This window comes from Physcomitrium patens, chromosome 3, assembly GCF_059467195.1.
Source record: "Physcomitrium patens ecotype Gransden chromosome 3, ASM5946719v1, whole genome shotgun sequence".
NCBI classification, from domain to species: domain Eukaryota; kingdom Viridiplantae; phylum Streptophyta; class Bryopsida; order Funariales; family Funariaceae; genus Physcomitrium; species Physcomitrium patens.
This window is the reverse complement of record NC_143412.1, coordinates 3903971-3921346: the sequence shown is the minus strand read 5'-3', so window position 1 is coordinate 3921346 and position 17376 is coordinate 3903971. Positions and strand designations below refer to the sequence as shown.

The 17376-nt window shown below is 30.8% G+C and overlaps 2 long non-coding RNA genes across 6 annotated transcripts; both read right to left on the bottom strand.

The window, feature by feature from the left end:
* Nucleotides 1–1456: 1456 nt before the first annotated feature.
* On the bottom strand, nucleotides 1457–8102 carry LOC141045158 (uncharacterized). Of its 3 annotated transcripts, none has more exons than XR_016502008.1 (4): nucleotides 7379–8102; nucleotides 3235–3351; nucleotides 1737–2989; nucleotides 1457–1582 (listed from the first exon to the last, which is right to left on the bottom strand). It is a non-coding gene; the product is annotated as an uncharacterized LOC141045158 (long non-coding RNA). The 3 variants fall into 3 exon arrangements; XR_016502009.1 differs by having other exon boundaries at nucleotides 1472–1582; nucleotides 1807–2989; XR_012217120.2 differs by having other exon boundaries at nucleotides 1554–1690; nucleotides 1807–2989.
* A 5358-nt stretch (nucleotides 8103–13460) lies between these two features.
* Nucleotides 13461–17323, bottom strand: LOC141045235 (uncharacterized). 3 transcript variants are annotated; one of them, XR_012217231.2, is made up of 3 exons: nucleotides 15957–17294; nucleotides 15465–15744; nucleotides 13461–15143 (listed from the first exon to the last, which is right to left on the bottom strand). It is a non-coding gene; the product is annotated as an uncharacterized LOC141045235 (long non-coding RNA). The 3 variants fall into 3 exon arrangements; XR_016502000.1 differs by lacking the exon at nucleotides 13461–15143 and having other exon boundaries at nucleotides 15442–15744; nucleotides 15957–17323; XR_016502001.1 differs by lacking the exon at nucleotides 13461–15143 and having other exon boundaries at nucleotides 15442–15744; nucleotides 15988–17323.
* Nucleotides 17324–17376: the final 53 nt, after the last annotated feature.

Sequence of the window (17376 nt, the reverse complement as noted above, 5' to 3'; positions counted from 1 at the left end):
TACACTAAATCTAAAATTTAAATTCAAATATATGTCCATAATTATAAAATAAAATTTTATTATTATTATTATTGTTATAATTGTTATTAAAAATTTAATTATATCTAAATTAAATTCATGAATTTATTTTTTAAAAATAATTAAAGATATAAATATTTATATATATATATATATATATATATGATCTAGTAATTTTTTTGTTAATGGTGCTGTTGTAAGCTAAAAAATAAATAAAAATTATGAAATAAGATTTTAAAGGCGTAACGAATCAAGATTTATAAGAATTACAGAACTAAACTGATATATTATTTTACTTCATGGTAATTTGCTTTAAATTGTATTATTTATGTTAAAGAATAGTGCTATAACATTAACAAAAAATTAAATGAATATATATATATATATATATATATATATGATATAATGCAATATAGAAAATCGTACAAACTTTAATCTTGAATTCAATACACATAAGTTACAGTTTCATTTTTTCTTCACCATTACTTAAATTTATTATTTTAGAAAATTAAAACATTCATCTTCTATCACAAGTGTTACCAAAACTAAATCATTATTTTCCTGTAAAATATCAGTTGCAATGATCGCTATAATAAAATATGCATATCTACCTTGCTTTGACCTTTTTATCAAGTCAAAGTTGTTGTAACCAAAAGAACTATAGCAAGAATGTTGAATAAATATAAAATGTTATGCTCATCTACAATATGCCTTAAAACATTACAACTTATAGTTAACACATAAATGCATAAGCTATTACTGTATAAATATGCACACTGTAAAATACAATATTATCATCTACAAGCCAAGAGCAACAACTTGAATAACCATTAGAATTTGGACATCACAAGTCAAACAACAAAAACTGGAAAAAATAAAATAAAATAAAATAAAAAAACATGGATATTTGCACACTACAATCTAGGCAACACAAATTGGACATGAAAATTTGGACAAAAAAATTAGTGCATGAACTTACATGAATAAATTTTCTTCAAAATTACAATCTCACCATGTAGCCTATCAAATGGTTGCTGCCCCTAGTATCTCTCCTGCTTTTTTTGCTTTTATACAGGAGAGGGGAGAGGTTTGAGCCCGAGAGGTATTCCAAAGACAGGCGGCAGCTGGTGCAGCATCTCTCATTAACGAAGATTTCATAGAAGGCTGGCTGGCTGGCTGGCTGAAGCCTTCTCCGAGCGTGCTCGCAGTTTCGTAGGGTTAGCCATGATGGTCACCTTTCTCATGAATCTGTCAGAATTACTCCTTAGAGGGAACATTACTAGGGGATTTTACGAAAGCTCACAGTCGGAAGCGTGAATCAAATGGAAGAAATTCGGTGGACTGGCAAGAAAGTGGCGATTCGTAGGTCTCTTTTTTGCGTGACCTGGTGGTGACGCGAAATTTTCGGTGTCTGGCCTTGTCCTTGTAGGGAGGGCTCCTACAGCTTTGTGGTGGCGAAGTAAAGAATTACGCCTCAGCAGAAGTGAGAGCTGTCTATTGAAAAATTGCGGTTCGCATCTCAAAATATCCTCCAAACTCTGGTGAACGCGACATTCCACGCCTCCTGCGTGAAACGCGTTGTAGATTCACAATAGTGGAACAACATTCAATTTCAACCCTCTCAGGTTCGTCTCTGCTCGCTAGTTCTCAAGTATTTTCGTTTGAACGAAACCTGTGCATAGATTAAAAAAAGCTCTCAATTTCTATGTATTGAATACCTGTGTGGAAGCCACATGTTTCGTTTTATACGTCATTCTACAGTTTCCAACTGAATGTTTAGTCGCTCACCAACTCGCTTGAAGTAAGGAAAACGTTTCTGGAATTTATTGAAATCAAAGGAGTGGATCAGCCAGTTTCTTCAATGAATTTTCTAATCAAGTTTTTCGATGGAAATGTTCCGCAAAATTTCCAGGCAAAGTTAGTGTCTTTGCCCTCTTGCAAAGTCCAAGACCTCCAACTATCGGATAAGTTCTGGGGCAAGCTAACATCCAAGGTGTACTTCAGGGGCGTCTTCAACGGAAATTTCTGGGAACTAAATTGTAATCGATTCTTAGCGAATGAATCCACATGTGACCGTGTCTCCTACGAATTACCTCTTCAAAACCAGCCAAAAAAGTACACGAGACTTGACAGCCACGATACGATGTGCAGACGGCATTTTACAGATTTCACCCAAATTCTGCTTCAATCATACATGATTATAAGAGTTCGTGACCACAAGGCATGCTATCCAGACGGTAAATTTGAATACATATGAAAACGTCTGTGAAGAGCATGAAGAACTTCCGATCAAGAGTGAAAAGAAATAATAGAAAGAAAGAAACAATGTAAAAGTCAGAAAGCATGTAATCGAGGAGTAGCCTCATGATTCAACAATCAGACAAAACTGACTTGGCTTGGTCCGCCCCTGATGTCGTAAGGTGCTTTTTCCTCGCCGACACCTCACATTGAGGAACGAACCTCGGCCCTGAAGATTGTCATAAAGTGGATTCAGATAGTCGTCCTTTTTGCCCCGAAATTTCGTCGCAATCAATAAGAAACTTTCATTCCACTCGAACCCCTTCCTGCGACAGCACCTTTCCAAATACATCTTGCCACCTCGGAGCATTGTCGAGCGTTTGAGGACAACAAATCCGACCACAGCGTGTTATTGTCGTTTCGAAATAATCACGTCTTGTTATCTCTTCAAGTGGCTTGTGTGCCGTACAAATTCGGATGGCGAATAATTTTGGTCCTCAAATTTAGTTTGCTTGAGTGAAGACACATTCCCATGTTCGCTAAGTTTGCAGCCCCTCACGACCATTCAGTAATACCTCGTTTTCGACTCCATGCTGCATGTCACGGACAACTTTCCTGTGCAACTTCAAAGCTGAGCCTCGTGTCGACATGTGGCTAGTGAGATCCGCAATCGAGATTCAGATCAAAGAATATGGACTTTGCAATTTCCATCCTTGTCCAGAATACTATCGACCTGTGACAAGCTAATGGCATGATACTCAAAATATCAGTAGGCTCCTTGTAAAATTAATGAAAAACAAGTTGGTATTTTATGAGCTGATTTTTAACAAAACTCTAGAACCACTCGTAAATGTTGTAACCAGTACCAAACTGGACCTATCGTTCAAAATATGCGGTGACATGATAGTCAAGTATGCTTAAGAAATTATACACGTATTTTCATGAAAAGAGTCCTTCAGAGGAGGATCATGCCACAACCTGGTCACCAGCCAATTGTGTTTCAGTGAGGCGCATGAAGAGCTGCATTCCACTGAAAGTGATCAATCGTAAGAACATGACAGTTCCACCGTTTCTAAACCTAGGGCCAACTGACATCTGCACCAACAAGCCCCACGGTCAACTAAAAGTTACATTCACACGATGCCAATTTCTTCCGAGGTTGACTCGCAAATCAGAAAGGAAGCTCGTGCATCCCTACTCACATGAATCTCAAAAACGTTCCCATGAATCACTTTGGCGAACTAAAGCAATAAGAAAAAGAGATCTCGGAGCTACAAAGCAACCGAGAAGAATTTCGCAAACAACATCCTCTTCTCCTTCTCTCTCTCTCTCTCTCTCTCTCTCACTTTGGAAATCAAACGCCTCATCCCCACCACCAATTAATGTATGGCGCTGCCCCTACAAAAGTAGCAAATCATTAAACCCGCAAAGACGTTGAGAGTGGAGGCCATTGCCATGTGCGATAGGACCGAAAAAAGTCCACATCCCGACACCACAACAGCGCAATATCTCAACCAACGTAGAGAGCCAGAACTATCACGCGAAGAAGCCTTCTTCTACCATCGTCGTCTCCTAGTTCTGCTGCAGCAGCTGCAGCAGCTTGAGCCAGAAAATTCAAACGACAAAATCACCAAAAGAGTGACGGAGATGGGGAGCGGTCATAGGGCAAGGTGTGGTGGTTACTAGACACATGGCCCCTGAATCCGTGAAGTCACTAGTCACTACCCCTAATTCACTCTTAGGATTTGGCTCCAACAAGAGTTTAACGTAGCCTTCTTCCAACTCTTACAAGCCATGTTTGTCCCCCTTACATGTGGCCAATAACAATAATGCCCCATGTTATCTATAGCATCCCCCACTATTGCATGTGGGTCACATTTGTATGTGTGCACATACATACAAATGCTTTAATCTAAACCTTTTTTTTTAATAATGTTATCTTATCCTTGGGCACTATAAAAACAATTCAATTATCACTTGTTTATGTTACATGTGGTATTGGTTGCACAGCCTCTCATGAAACTGTCACAATAAAAAGAACAGACACATTAAAGATGTGCAAGGCAACCAATTGCTGCATGATGTTTAAACCAACTATTCATTTGAAATGGTTTTGAAATAAGAGGGCAATTCAACTTTTAAAAGAACTAACAAAATGAATATGAAATAATACACATTTGTTCTGTACTCATATTCAATTTTTTATATTACAGATATAAATACCCGTTTTTATGAAATATGAAAAATGAATGTTTGTTTTTGACAAACAGAATATGGCATGCACCCTTCCATTAATTTTTTTATTTTTCATTTTTATGCCCTGGAGTGTAATCTCAGAAGCTTTTGTGTTTGAATTTTCATCTAAACATGCATGCAAATGTAGCAACCATAATGAACAACTATACAAATCATAGCTATATATATATATATATATAGTTATTTGATACCAAGTGTGGTTGGTATGATTTCCTTACAGCATACTCAAAATTAATTCTGATTGTATGAACCGCACAGATTTTTCTCATGTGCTTATTGTTTTAGGAAAACATCAATTACAGTCCAAACCATCAAGGAGTTGTCTACAACTTACTTACATGTATATATTAAGATTTTGTTAATGTAGCTGTGGTTATAATTATTTATACTTTCACTTCATATTATTCCTGAATTTTCAAAAAGATGCATTTCGTTTTGTTATTATTGTTTTTACTTGTAATGTACTAGCTGTGTGAAACTTTGACAAATCCACTCAGAACTTAAGGTCCTCATTTCATATTTGTGAATCTTCAAAATTGTACAGAAGACAACCCACATGGCACATGTGCATGTTTATTTTTTTTAAGTGGTTATTTTAATACAAAAATCAAATAATTTGAAGTTGTTTAGGATATATATATATATATATTGAACACATGGAGGAGTTGAATACAAATTTAGAAGAAAAAAACGAAAATGAAAATCATGAAAAAAATATATTATGTACAAAAAGTATTCAAATTGGAAGATTTACTATTTAAACCAAATTAAACTTTGTAAATTCATGTAATCAAAGAATTTCACAACATTCTTGAAGTTAACTTGGTTTGTTGTGAGGACGTTATGAGCCAAATTGACGAGTGTTTGGAAACAAATAAAAGATAATAATAATAATAATAATAATAATATCAATAATAATAATAAATCACTTGATTATATGGAAATATAGACTATGAAGTTCAATTAAAATGTTCAGTTTAAAGATAGAAATCCTCCATGGTACATCATAGAAATTTCTGAAATTAATTTTAAATATTATAGTCAAAACATCTAAATTTAAAAATCAATGTTAAAATTTGTGAAGTTTCAGTGGTTGGATTTGAATACAGTAGTTTTCAATATGGTAGGAATGTCTTCAATCAATTTTATTTTAATTGCAGAATGATTTAGTCCCACTTATTATATATATATATATATATATATATATATGTCTTATTTCAAAAATTACAAATAAATTAACAGGAAATATACCTATAGAAAACATGGCATTTCATACACTTCAATGTATGTTGTCAAGTTGCAATGTACTGATTTGATGAAATTCAGTTATCAGAATCATCAGAATCATATCTTCAAACTCAATGACACGCAAATGCATGATTTCTTACGTAATTAGTTTTGAGATGCTAAGAACTAAGTATTTGTATATGTGACAATTTTACCAAATAAAATATGTGGAGCATAATTTTTATTTGTCTAAATATATATATATAAATGGATACACACATGGATATTATGTCTCTATAAAAGAAATAAAAGAATTAAAAACATATGTAAGATAGAGCACTGAATTGTTGGTGTTAGTTTAAGTTGAAGTTCTTATTTGGTGTAGTCTTTTGCTACTTCTTGTCTCTCTCTTTTTTTTATAGAATTTCTCTCTCTTAATGTGACAGTATAATTTAAAATAAGAGTCAGAATAAACCAATCAAATAAATAAATAAATTTAAAGATTTAAATTTTAAAAGTTATTGATTACAATCCATTGATATCATTTAAAGTCCTTGAAAAAAATTAAGTTATCATAAACATATGCAATAATTAAACAATTAGTAGTAAGTAGAGATAAAATGGTTTGATAATACAATCTTTGTGCAATATTGCAAAAAGTTCTCAAATATTAGTTGGTTTTATAAGTCTCCTCTTACGAACTATAATACTATCAATGTTTTTCGCAAAACATTTCATGGATCTAACAATACTACTAAAAAAACATTTCAAAATTTAAACATTCTTTTTTTGAAGCCTTACAGACCTTTAAAAACTTTCATATGATTTTCTTATTTGCTATATTATATAGAAAAAGATTGAGATAATTATTGATCTTGTCAACACCTCTTTTATTTTCTAATATTTTCTCACAATTGTGAGTAGTTTTAAATTGTTTAAACGGATTTTGAATATGAAACCACTTACAATTTTAAATAATTTCTAATATTCACTCACAACATAAAACCACTCACAATTTTTTAACTTGAATAAATCCATTTAAACAATTTAAAACCACTAACACGAACTTAATGCAACATGTAACTTAAAGAAGTAATAGAGAAAATAAAAATGTCAAAAATGTATCAAATTTAATATTCTCTATATCACAGATTTTTTGTAGAGATGCTTTTAACAAAATTAATTGTACAGATTGCTTTCTCCTTGCTTTATTTTGTTTTTATCTATTTTTAATCAAAAGCTTGCTGCACTTTATTGTTGTTGTTAATTTTTTTTTCCAAAATTAAATACTTGGGCACAATCTAACACACACCTAAAATGAAAAAAAATCGTTTTGAAATCATTCTATAATTAAAATTAAAATTCATAAGTGCAAATTAATAATAATAATAATAATAACTCAGTAAATGTGTTAGACTTGTACTCATACTCTTTCTGTCACACAACTGTATGTTTCATCTTAAGTTAGCATTGACACAGGTATGCCATTTTGGATCACTCTATCTGGCAAAAATTATACAACCAAATATATGATTTATAAACAAAAGAAAAATAGGGCAACAAGGTCCTGGAGGCCTTATTAGAATGCTAATAGACAGGGCAGTTATGGTAATATGTGAATACAGAATGAATGCCTGACCTGGTGACCCTCATTGAAGGCAGGCACCTCCTTCAGCTGGGGTCAAGCATTAGGGTTAGGGTTCCAGGACTGAAATGAGTATCTGTTTTGAGTGTGTCTGGTATTATTGTGAAGCCTCCATTCTCTGTAACCCAACAGTATCACAGCCCCTTTCTGCACCTTGAGCTATGAACCCACTAGCCCTATCAACATGCCTTTGTGTTTGTAAATCTCTGAAAATATCTGCTTCCAGCTGAAGGCATATGAAAAAATAGACCTAAAACATGGAATAAAGTGAATTATTCTCTGCAGAACAACTACTTGATTAAGCGTGTGTGTGTGTGTTACTTAAACTATTTTCATAAAAATAACTCCATTGGAGAAGATGAAGAAGGGGAGTCAGCGTGGGTAGGTGGTTCTTTTCACCCAGCTTTTAGGGTTTAGAACTGCAGTGAGTAGGTTGGAAACAACAACCCTAATATACTCCCATGTATCCTAATATATATATATATCTTTAATTTTAATTTATTTGTAAGTTTAGGTGGGTGTTGGTGATGTCTGTCACCAGGCCTTATCTGACCCTTTTTCTGCTATATAACAATAACGGTGGGAGAGTACCATAGAGAACTTGAAAGGGGCATACATTCTATGCCTTGTAGATTAATTTTTTTAAAGTAGAAAGAATTTATAAATAACAAGACATAAAGAACACAAACTGACAGATGAATAAACTATCACAAGAATGTTAATTACCAGAATTGCAAGAAGAAGTAGAAACACTCTTGGTGTGTTCCTTGTCTGAACCCTGCTTTGGTTTAGGGTCCTCTTACAGGAGTCTTAAAAATATTGATCATAATTATCTAAAAATAAAAAAAGAAAAAGAAGCTTGCAGATTGATTTATTTCTTGTGTATATCTAAATAACAGTTTGTTTTTAAAACAAGGAGTTGTGCTATATTAAGATTTTGACATTTAAACCAAGTACACTACTTATCTGTATGTATATACATATACATATATATATATATACACATATGCATGACATGATCATGATTTTTGGTCATACCAAAAAATACAATTAGAAAGATCCAATAATATGTTGATGTAAGATGTTAACAATGAAAAGTTGAAACATTTTGCACACCATTATTTAATATGCAATTCATTTGAGCAATTGTTTTAGAAAAAGGAATATTGACATTAATACGTGTGTGAGTGTGTGAGTGTATATATATACACATACACATACATGAAGTAACAAATAAAAACAGGTCTGAAACACAACAACATAATGTTTCACAAGTCCAATTTGCGAAAATGCAAACATCAATGATTGGCTGGGAGTGCTGAAAGGAAATTGTGGGGTGGGGTAGTGCCAGCAAAAACCTTGCAGGAAATGTGGTGGTAGAATGCCAGGTCAGCAGAAATTGAAAAAAAAAAAAAAAAAAAAAACCACCACCACCACCATCACTACCCAACTCATGAGTTAAGTGTGAGTGTGAGTATGTGTGAGAGAGAGTCTGTCTATCTGAATATAGAAAGAGAAGAAAAGCAATGGATCTCCTGTGCTGACAGAAGAAGAATCTAATGCTCAGTGAACAAACAATCTTGTGCTTTGGCCTCCATTGGGCTAAGTTCCGTCTTTTTTCAGGCTTCATCTTGTTGTAAACTCCAAAAGCCTTCTCAAACACTTGAATAAACACACAAACCTCAAGCAAGGCAAAGCCAGTTGGAAAGGGTGGAGGCCGAATTCATAGTTCGAAGAAGGAAAAACATAAGACACCTACACAGACACACAGACAGACAGACTCACAATGGATGAGTTCCTCTCTCATCCAAATTAAGGATGGATGTAAGCATGGATGGATGAGTGTATGACTTTGATGATGGACGGATGAATGTATGACTTTTAGGATGGATGGATGAATGTATGACTTTTAGGATGGATGCATGTGCCAAGCAACAGGGCATAGCGTGGTCGGATTTAGGACTTGCCGTGAAAGTATGGGCATTTACTTTTACGTTATTGAAATTATGAACAAAAAGGAAAAGGAAGTGGAGTTTAGACTTCGTGCGGTCAGTCCGTTCAGTGATGGAATTTAAATGCCTTTTTTTTTAATTTGTTTTTTGTTTTGGCTTTGTCGAATGTTTTTTCTTTTCTTTTTCTTTTTTGCTTTCTTTCATTCTAGAATGTGGGTGATAAGCTGCCCATGAGTGCCTTCCTTCTTTCCTTCCGTCTATCACCCATCTGTCTGTTTCTGTGGCTCTCAATTTAATGGCCAACTCGAAAAAGTAAAAAGCTTATTTCCTTCTCCTCTGACATGCTTTGAAGCACCCACCATTGCAAAAATATCTTCTCCCTGATTTATTACATTCATGTCTTATTTGTTCAGTCTTCTGTTTTATTATTTTATGTTTTTTGAACCCACAGTTGCTTCTCATTACAGTTGTGCATGAAGAAAACTAAGGTGGAATATTCATGCTATTCTTACTATCCTTAGAAAGCTTTTTATTTTTATTTGAATTAAAATAATATACTTTCAGATCGTAGTTGATACTGCAGACACAGTGTCTTACACCAACTTTGATTTGTAAATACGTGGATTTACAGATCAAAATTAGGATCATGATGAACTGTGATATTGAGGTACGTAGAATGCTAAACAAAAATAAAAAAATCATTCTGTTAAATTTTGTGTTTCACGCACAAGATTTATAACCAAAAATTTACTTTCGACAATGGTTAAGTTTGAATGTTGTAAACATGAGAATTCCTCCTTTTCCTTGTAAACGTTGTTACTTTGTTGCGTGATTATGGTATGTTAACAATTTTGAAATTTTGGATGACAGAAAATACATTTCCAAATCGTATAAACAAAAGATTAAATAAAAATAATATTTTTGAACCTTGTGTTTTATAAGTAGACATTTTGTTTTATTTTATGTTCAAAATTTTAATTTTCAATCATTGTACTCAAATTGAGCACAGATGTAATTTTTTTTTTTGACCATTTTGAGATTTTATTTCCCGTTTACAAAATCGAACCAAATATTGATAAAGGTGAAAATTAGTTGCAACATTTGCACTCATGTTATTCCCATTGTATTTTCTTTTTATGGAATAAGTTATGCCCTTGTACCACAATGTATTTCTATGCACATAAATGTACCTTGTTAATAGTCCATGGCAAATACTGTTTCATAATATCTTTGTTGAAAAATGAAAGAATATAACAAATATGTGAATCATGGAATGCAGCTTACGTCTCAAAGTACAAGAATATTTTGTACAGAATTTGATAATACCATTTGTTTAAAACGGGTCCATGTTGAAATTGATTGTTTCATGATATATATGTATATATATATATATAAACATATATAATTTGTAGACAATATGGTGGATACAAAATCCAACATTTGCCAGGTTTTCATTTTCTTCTTTACTCTTATTTTCTTGTTCTTTCTCTTTTGAGATTGTGATACTTGGTTATCCTCTCCCTATAATTTTTAATTGGGCATAATTTTTGTTTAAAATCTTACAATTTGGATTTTATTTTAATTTATACAACAGAGATATTTAAAATGCCAAGTGGCTTTTAATTACCACATAACCTTTGAATATTTAGATTAATTGAGTTAGCTAGTAACATTAAAAATATCATTTATGAATATAAATACATTTTTATGTACGGGTAGTATAATGCTTCAAAGTTTGAAATGTTTTTGCAAAATGCTTAATCTAAGATGCTTTGATAAATTCTTCAATAAATACATAACCATTCAATTAATGTTGCTTTACACTTTTCTTTATAGAAATAAACATACAGTTTTTTTTTTTTTTTTTTTAATTTAATATATTTGTAAAGATACCAAAATATTATGTAATCTGTACAACAACTAATAAAATTCTTACTTGTAGAAAACAAAGTAGAATCATTTAATGTCTACTCATATGTCATAGTGATACCAGTTTATTACTAATTTTGCACAAGATGATGGTTCATTTATTAGCCAAATTATATTTTACATTACAATCAGAAATCAATATACTAGTATTGGACCATGTTACACTTCCTAAACTTGATTAAAATACTGATGTTTTCAATAATAATATTATGGATCTCTTGTGGTTGAGTTTTTAAGATTATGCAAGTTAATTTTAAATTATACATCACTTTTAAAATAAGAAAAAATAATATTTGACATTGTATAAATTGTTATCATCAATATATATATATATATATATATATATATATATAATTTTTTTCCCTCAATGAATTAAAAATACAAGCTTATTTTATTTTATAGCATATACATAAGGATTCTATGTGGAGGCCAAAGAACATCATTCAAAAAACATGTCAATGAACAATGTAACTCAAGAATTTTGTACTAATTAAAATACTTCTACCATCTTGTCTAATTTCTTGTCGAAATAGTTTTGTAGCATGGGCAACAAAAAATAAATTGAGGTAATGATGTAATAAAATCATATATAATTATGCACCATACCAAGTAAGATAAGTCTTTTATCAGGAAAAGTATAGATACTTTGCTGCTGTATGATTTAGAGTGTAAGAATCATGACATTCATATCAAGACAAACCATTTTAAAGCATAATGAACTTTTGGTCTTGTTTCAAACCCACTCCTAAATAATTCCATTAATCTCTATTGCCATACTGAGAACACAAAACTAATGAAATTTCAAACGTAGAATGTATAAATGTGCTCAACAAACCTCATTCATAACTTTTCATATTTGATCATGTTAAAAATGTCTTGATATTTCCATGAAAAGGAATTATTATCAAAATAAAAATTCAAAAAGGGTTGGAGGATGTCATGACACATTCCACTAGAACCATGTGGCTACTTGTGCACAACAAAGAATTCCAACTGTATATCATGTATGTATGAATATGAATGTAATGAGTATATGAATATATGTATATATGCATGCATGCATGTATGTATGTATGTATTTCCACAAAAAATGAAATAAAATAGAGGAATAGAAAAAAGAAAATTGAAGCAAAACCTACATATAGAGAAACATGGAAGATAAAGAAACGGGAAAGACAACATAAAAAGGGATGAGAGAAAGAAATAGAGAAAAAGATAACAGAGAGAAAGAAAACAAGGAGTCCGTGGGGGAAGGAGTGGGCCGGGTGAAAACAGGTCAAGTGCCATGGCTCACCCGTCCCGCCCCAAGCCATCTCATCATCCTACGTGGCAATTTTGTCCTGATGACATGGCAACTCAACAGGATGACATGGCACCACGTGGAAGGGAAGACGGGAGTGAATGAGAGAGAGACCGTCCTTCACGCCATTCCATGTAACGCCTGCCCTGTCGCTACAGAACCATCCAGTAATGGAGAAGTTGATGCACCGGTCGTATGGACGGATATTAACTCGTAGGACTACTCCATCCTTTCTGGGGAAAAAGGCGAAAGTATGAGATTCCACATTGTGTGGTAAGGTATAAATAGAGTGCATTGGTGATTGTGCCTTAAGAATTGACACGCTCGTGGAGAGGCTCCAAATATACATAAATTTGTGTTTAGTGATAATAATCATGATGTGTTGAGATACTCAAAACAAAAGTAGGTTTATGAGTATCTCAACACATCATGATTATTATTATTAAACACAAATTCATGTATATGTATATGAATGAGAATGTTTAATACACCAAAGTTTTTATTAAATCAACCCACCTATCCTAACCATCATGAAAAATAAAAATGATCTCTAGATTTAATTCTCCACTATTGGATCTGCAACCAAAAAACCCAACCACATTCATCATGATTACCATATGCTTCATCAAGGATGGTGTATTTAGTAAAAGCATAGGTCTATTTAACATTCTCCTATATATATATATATATATATAAGATGTTTGTCATGAAGATAGAAACATAGTCGCTTATAAAGATCCATGGAGAAGTTTGTTGAAACAGAACTTGTGCATGGGTTGGGAATATTTGGACTTTAAAGAGTTGTAATGGCAGTGATAATGATATGTATATGACAATGCAGTTTTTTTTTTTTTTTTTTTTTTTTTTTAATTATAATTTTGAATCTTACATTGGAGTTGCAAAAAATATCACTGTAATTTAATTGGGTCATAAAAAAGAAATCATCTATTATTAAAAGAATTTTAAATATATATAATTAACATTTTTATTGCATAAAAGTCTTCACATAATGAACTTCATCTAGTACCTATTTCAGTTTAGGCACACAATTTTAATTTTTCTTAACTGATAATTTAAAAGTATGCATGTTAAAATGAACTAATAGTAACATTGATTGATGTACTTTTTTTTTATGAAACTTAAGGATTCCAATTTGTAAAAACATATTTTTACAAAAAATTAAAAATATCATTTGAATCATTAGTAATGTATAATTCACATAAGACATAAAAATAATGGAATGAGAATTTCATATATTTAAATGCTTGTGTGTAATTTATAAAAATCATTTTAAGTCTTTTTAATGTAAAATGAATGTGCAGTATTCAATACCTTGCAGGCTTAAATAAGCATATAATATTTTTCAACATACAATGAATAAAAATTTATGTACGTACATGCAATGTTTATCATTTTTTTATCCTGGTATTTTGAACAATATTAAAAAAAATTGTAACATATATATATATATATTTATATAAATTTACACACATACAAATGTGTGCATATGTGGATGAAAATAGTAATGTATCATTTTTAAAGATAAAAATAAAGCACCAAGTTTTCTTTTAATTTTAATTTTAATTTTAATGTTCAATTTCTTTTAAATCATACAATTAAAAAATATCTTGAGTTGTCAACTTTTTGATGCATTTTTCGTTTGTTAAACAAATTGATTTTGACTTATGTTAAGGAAATCATAAAATTCTAAAATTTACAAACAAAAATAATGACCATTTTATATCTGTAACAGTTTTTATTTATTTATGATTTATTAGCTGCCTTGCTTGAAAAACAGTTAAACAGGAATTAAGACAAACCAGAATAACGTCTAATCTTTGTTCTGTATCAAGTAACAAACTATTTCTTAAATTGAGATATGTCTGCATTTTTATTTATTTATTTATTTTTTACTCTGAATCAGAAAAAAATTATTAAGAAAAAAATGAAGGTTAATATTTCAATTATAACTTACACCTAATTGTGAAATTTTTCATCTTTCATTTTATTTTATTTTATTTTTTAAATGAACATTGAAATGTATCTCTAAAACAAAATAAATGTTACAGCAGTTTGTCTTCCTCTTCTTTCAATTTTTTTTTGAATTTGATATGGAATTTTAAAAGAGAAATGCAAAGAAACGTGACAATCTTCTTAAAAATGTATTCATATTACTAACAGAAGTGAATTAGTTTTATTCCAATGTTTCGTTGTTGAATATATTTTTGCTCCAATTTCAACATAGTTAGACTCTGTATGAAGTACTTTAGTAACAACCTTGTCCCAGAAAAAGGAAGAGTCATAAAATAGAATAAAATAACAAAGACATTCATAACAGTATATTGATCAGAATGAATCTAAATATTAAGAAATTATGTAACCAACACATTCACAGTTCTATTGTTTTCTTCTTGACACTCAATGGCTCTCAAATTGCTGTAAATGAAAAGTAAAGTTAACAAATTGCAAAGTTGGATGTGAGACCAATTCAATGCTAATAAAAAGAGATATTAATCCCTTCTGCTATTAATATAAAATTTGGGGCTAACTCCTATGTCATTCTTTCAAAAATTAATGCCTGATTCATAAAAAAAAAAATACAATTATACAATTAATACTTTATTTATTTATATTATATTTGTGAAAGACAAGATCCAACCTACTCCAAGACTACGAGATTTGACTGTATATTATACCGTATATAAGACAGTTTTTTATAATGGTGTCATTGTTTAGACCAGGTCAGACTTACTTCTTGTTGACTTCAGGAGTCTTGTTGAATTTTAAAACCTTATTTATTATTATTATTTTTTTTTAGATCGTGGAGCAATTGAAATTCATGAATCTCCAACCAACTTAGGCTTTAGCCAACATATATAAACAATGGATCTTTACTTACAAGTGAATAATTGAAAACTTGTTTTTGGTTGTACATGGGTATACAAGTTTCAATAACTTGTGACTTGCATAATTATGCAGGTCAATGATTGGAATGCACAATTTAAAGGTTTGGAATTTCTTTCAATAGATTGATTTTTTGCAAAACTTTTTTGTAACTTAATTTGAAGAAGGAAAAAACTCAAAACCTGTGAAAACAATGGAACCTTCATAGTGCTTCATTTTTCAGTGGTGAAATGTTGATTCAACTTTGGAATTGGTTTTCTTAAAAATTTAAGCCTCTGCAATTTTTTCCAACAATCGTAAAAGTTTTAGATATCATAAAATGATTTTTTTCACATTTATTTGCATTTTTTTTATACAAACATGTTCAACCAGTTTCACGTAATAATTCAGATAATTCATATAGAAACTATAAGACAGAAGATTATTTTGTATTTTTAGTTTCACATTGAACAAGGTTTTGAAGTATTATAATTCCGTTTTTACTCACAAGAGGATAAATTCAAAATATTGTCTCTTACTTAAAAAGAATGACAGTGATGAAAAGTTTTTAATTGAATTGGCATTGTATGAGTTTGCTAGTTGAAGTTGAATATAGCAACACTCAACCAAAAGGATTAAACACTCAATCAAAGGAATGTCAGAATTGCTACACAATTATTATTGTTTGAACAATACGATTTTACTTGACTTGCATGAGCATTTGTTGTAATATTTCTTATTTATGCTCTTAACATTTATTAAAAAATAAGCTCATTTCAAAAAAATTAATTGATCACGAGTCTTATATTAGGGAAATATTAAATTAACCCATTTGAATCTTACATCAACCCACTCTCAATAAAAACATCTATCTTGTTGATCCTTTTTGATGTGAAAAAAGATCAACTTCTCTTTGATGTGAAATCATCTTTATGTTGCCTATTTCTATCTTTGAAGTTGATCTTTCACATTCAAATTTATTAGTCCTCTCACCTCCTTGCAAAATTAGCACATCACTAATCACAAAATTGAGGGATTGGTGAGAGAGTGTGCAGTTTCACATGGTTCAATTTAAGTTTAAAGTGGGTGGATTTAATATTTCTCTTATTTTGTTGAGAAAAAGAATTGACATTCCTTTACAATTATTATGTTCAATGTTTTCTTGATTGTATGTTGATTTTACTTGGCTTGAACATTTTTGTTAATGTTATTATTTACTCATGTATTGCTAAAATTAAAACATTCTTATTTAAAAAGGGTACATTATTTTTTAAAATACTATTTGTTCATTATCAGCATTTTTTTTGTATCAATCTTTAACCGAATGATTAAACTTATTAGGAAAACATATGTTTGGCTGTTTTATTGTTGTATATTCACAAGAGAATTTGTATTGCTATTTTTTGTAAAGCAAATATAAAAAAATTTAACATTTGTAATTATGCTTTAAAGAAAAAAGAGTACATTTTGTAAACATGGCTTGCTGTGAAAATAATTCGTACTAACAACGTGAAAAAAAATCAATTCAAACATAGGAAAATTCATACTATTTTGTACGAAAATTCCATTATTCTTGCATATATATATATATATATAAACACTATAACAACATTTTGCTACAACCATCCAAGTCAAAGGGTAAAGTACAACACACACACACAAGAAAAAAAATATAAAAAAATAAAAAAATAAAAAAATCTAATAAGGTATGAAACAATAAAGTTCCAACAGCATGATTTAAACACATCTTACAACCATGGTTTATGTGTGCACCATTTATTATTATTATTTATTTACTGAATAATTAATTAAGTCTATTTTATCTCTTCATGAATATTCAAGCTTCATTGAGACACACACAACGCAACACAAAAATAAGTTAATAAATAACGGGGGGTAAAATGAGCTATAAATGGAAAATTGAGAAG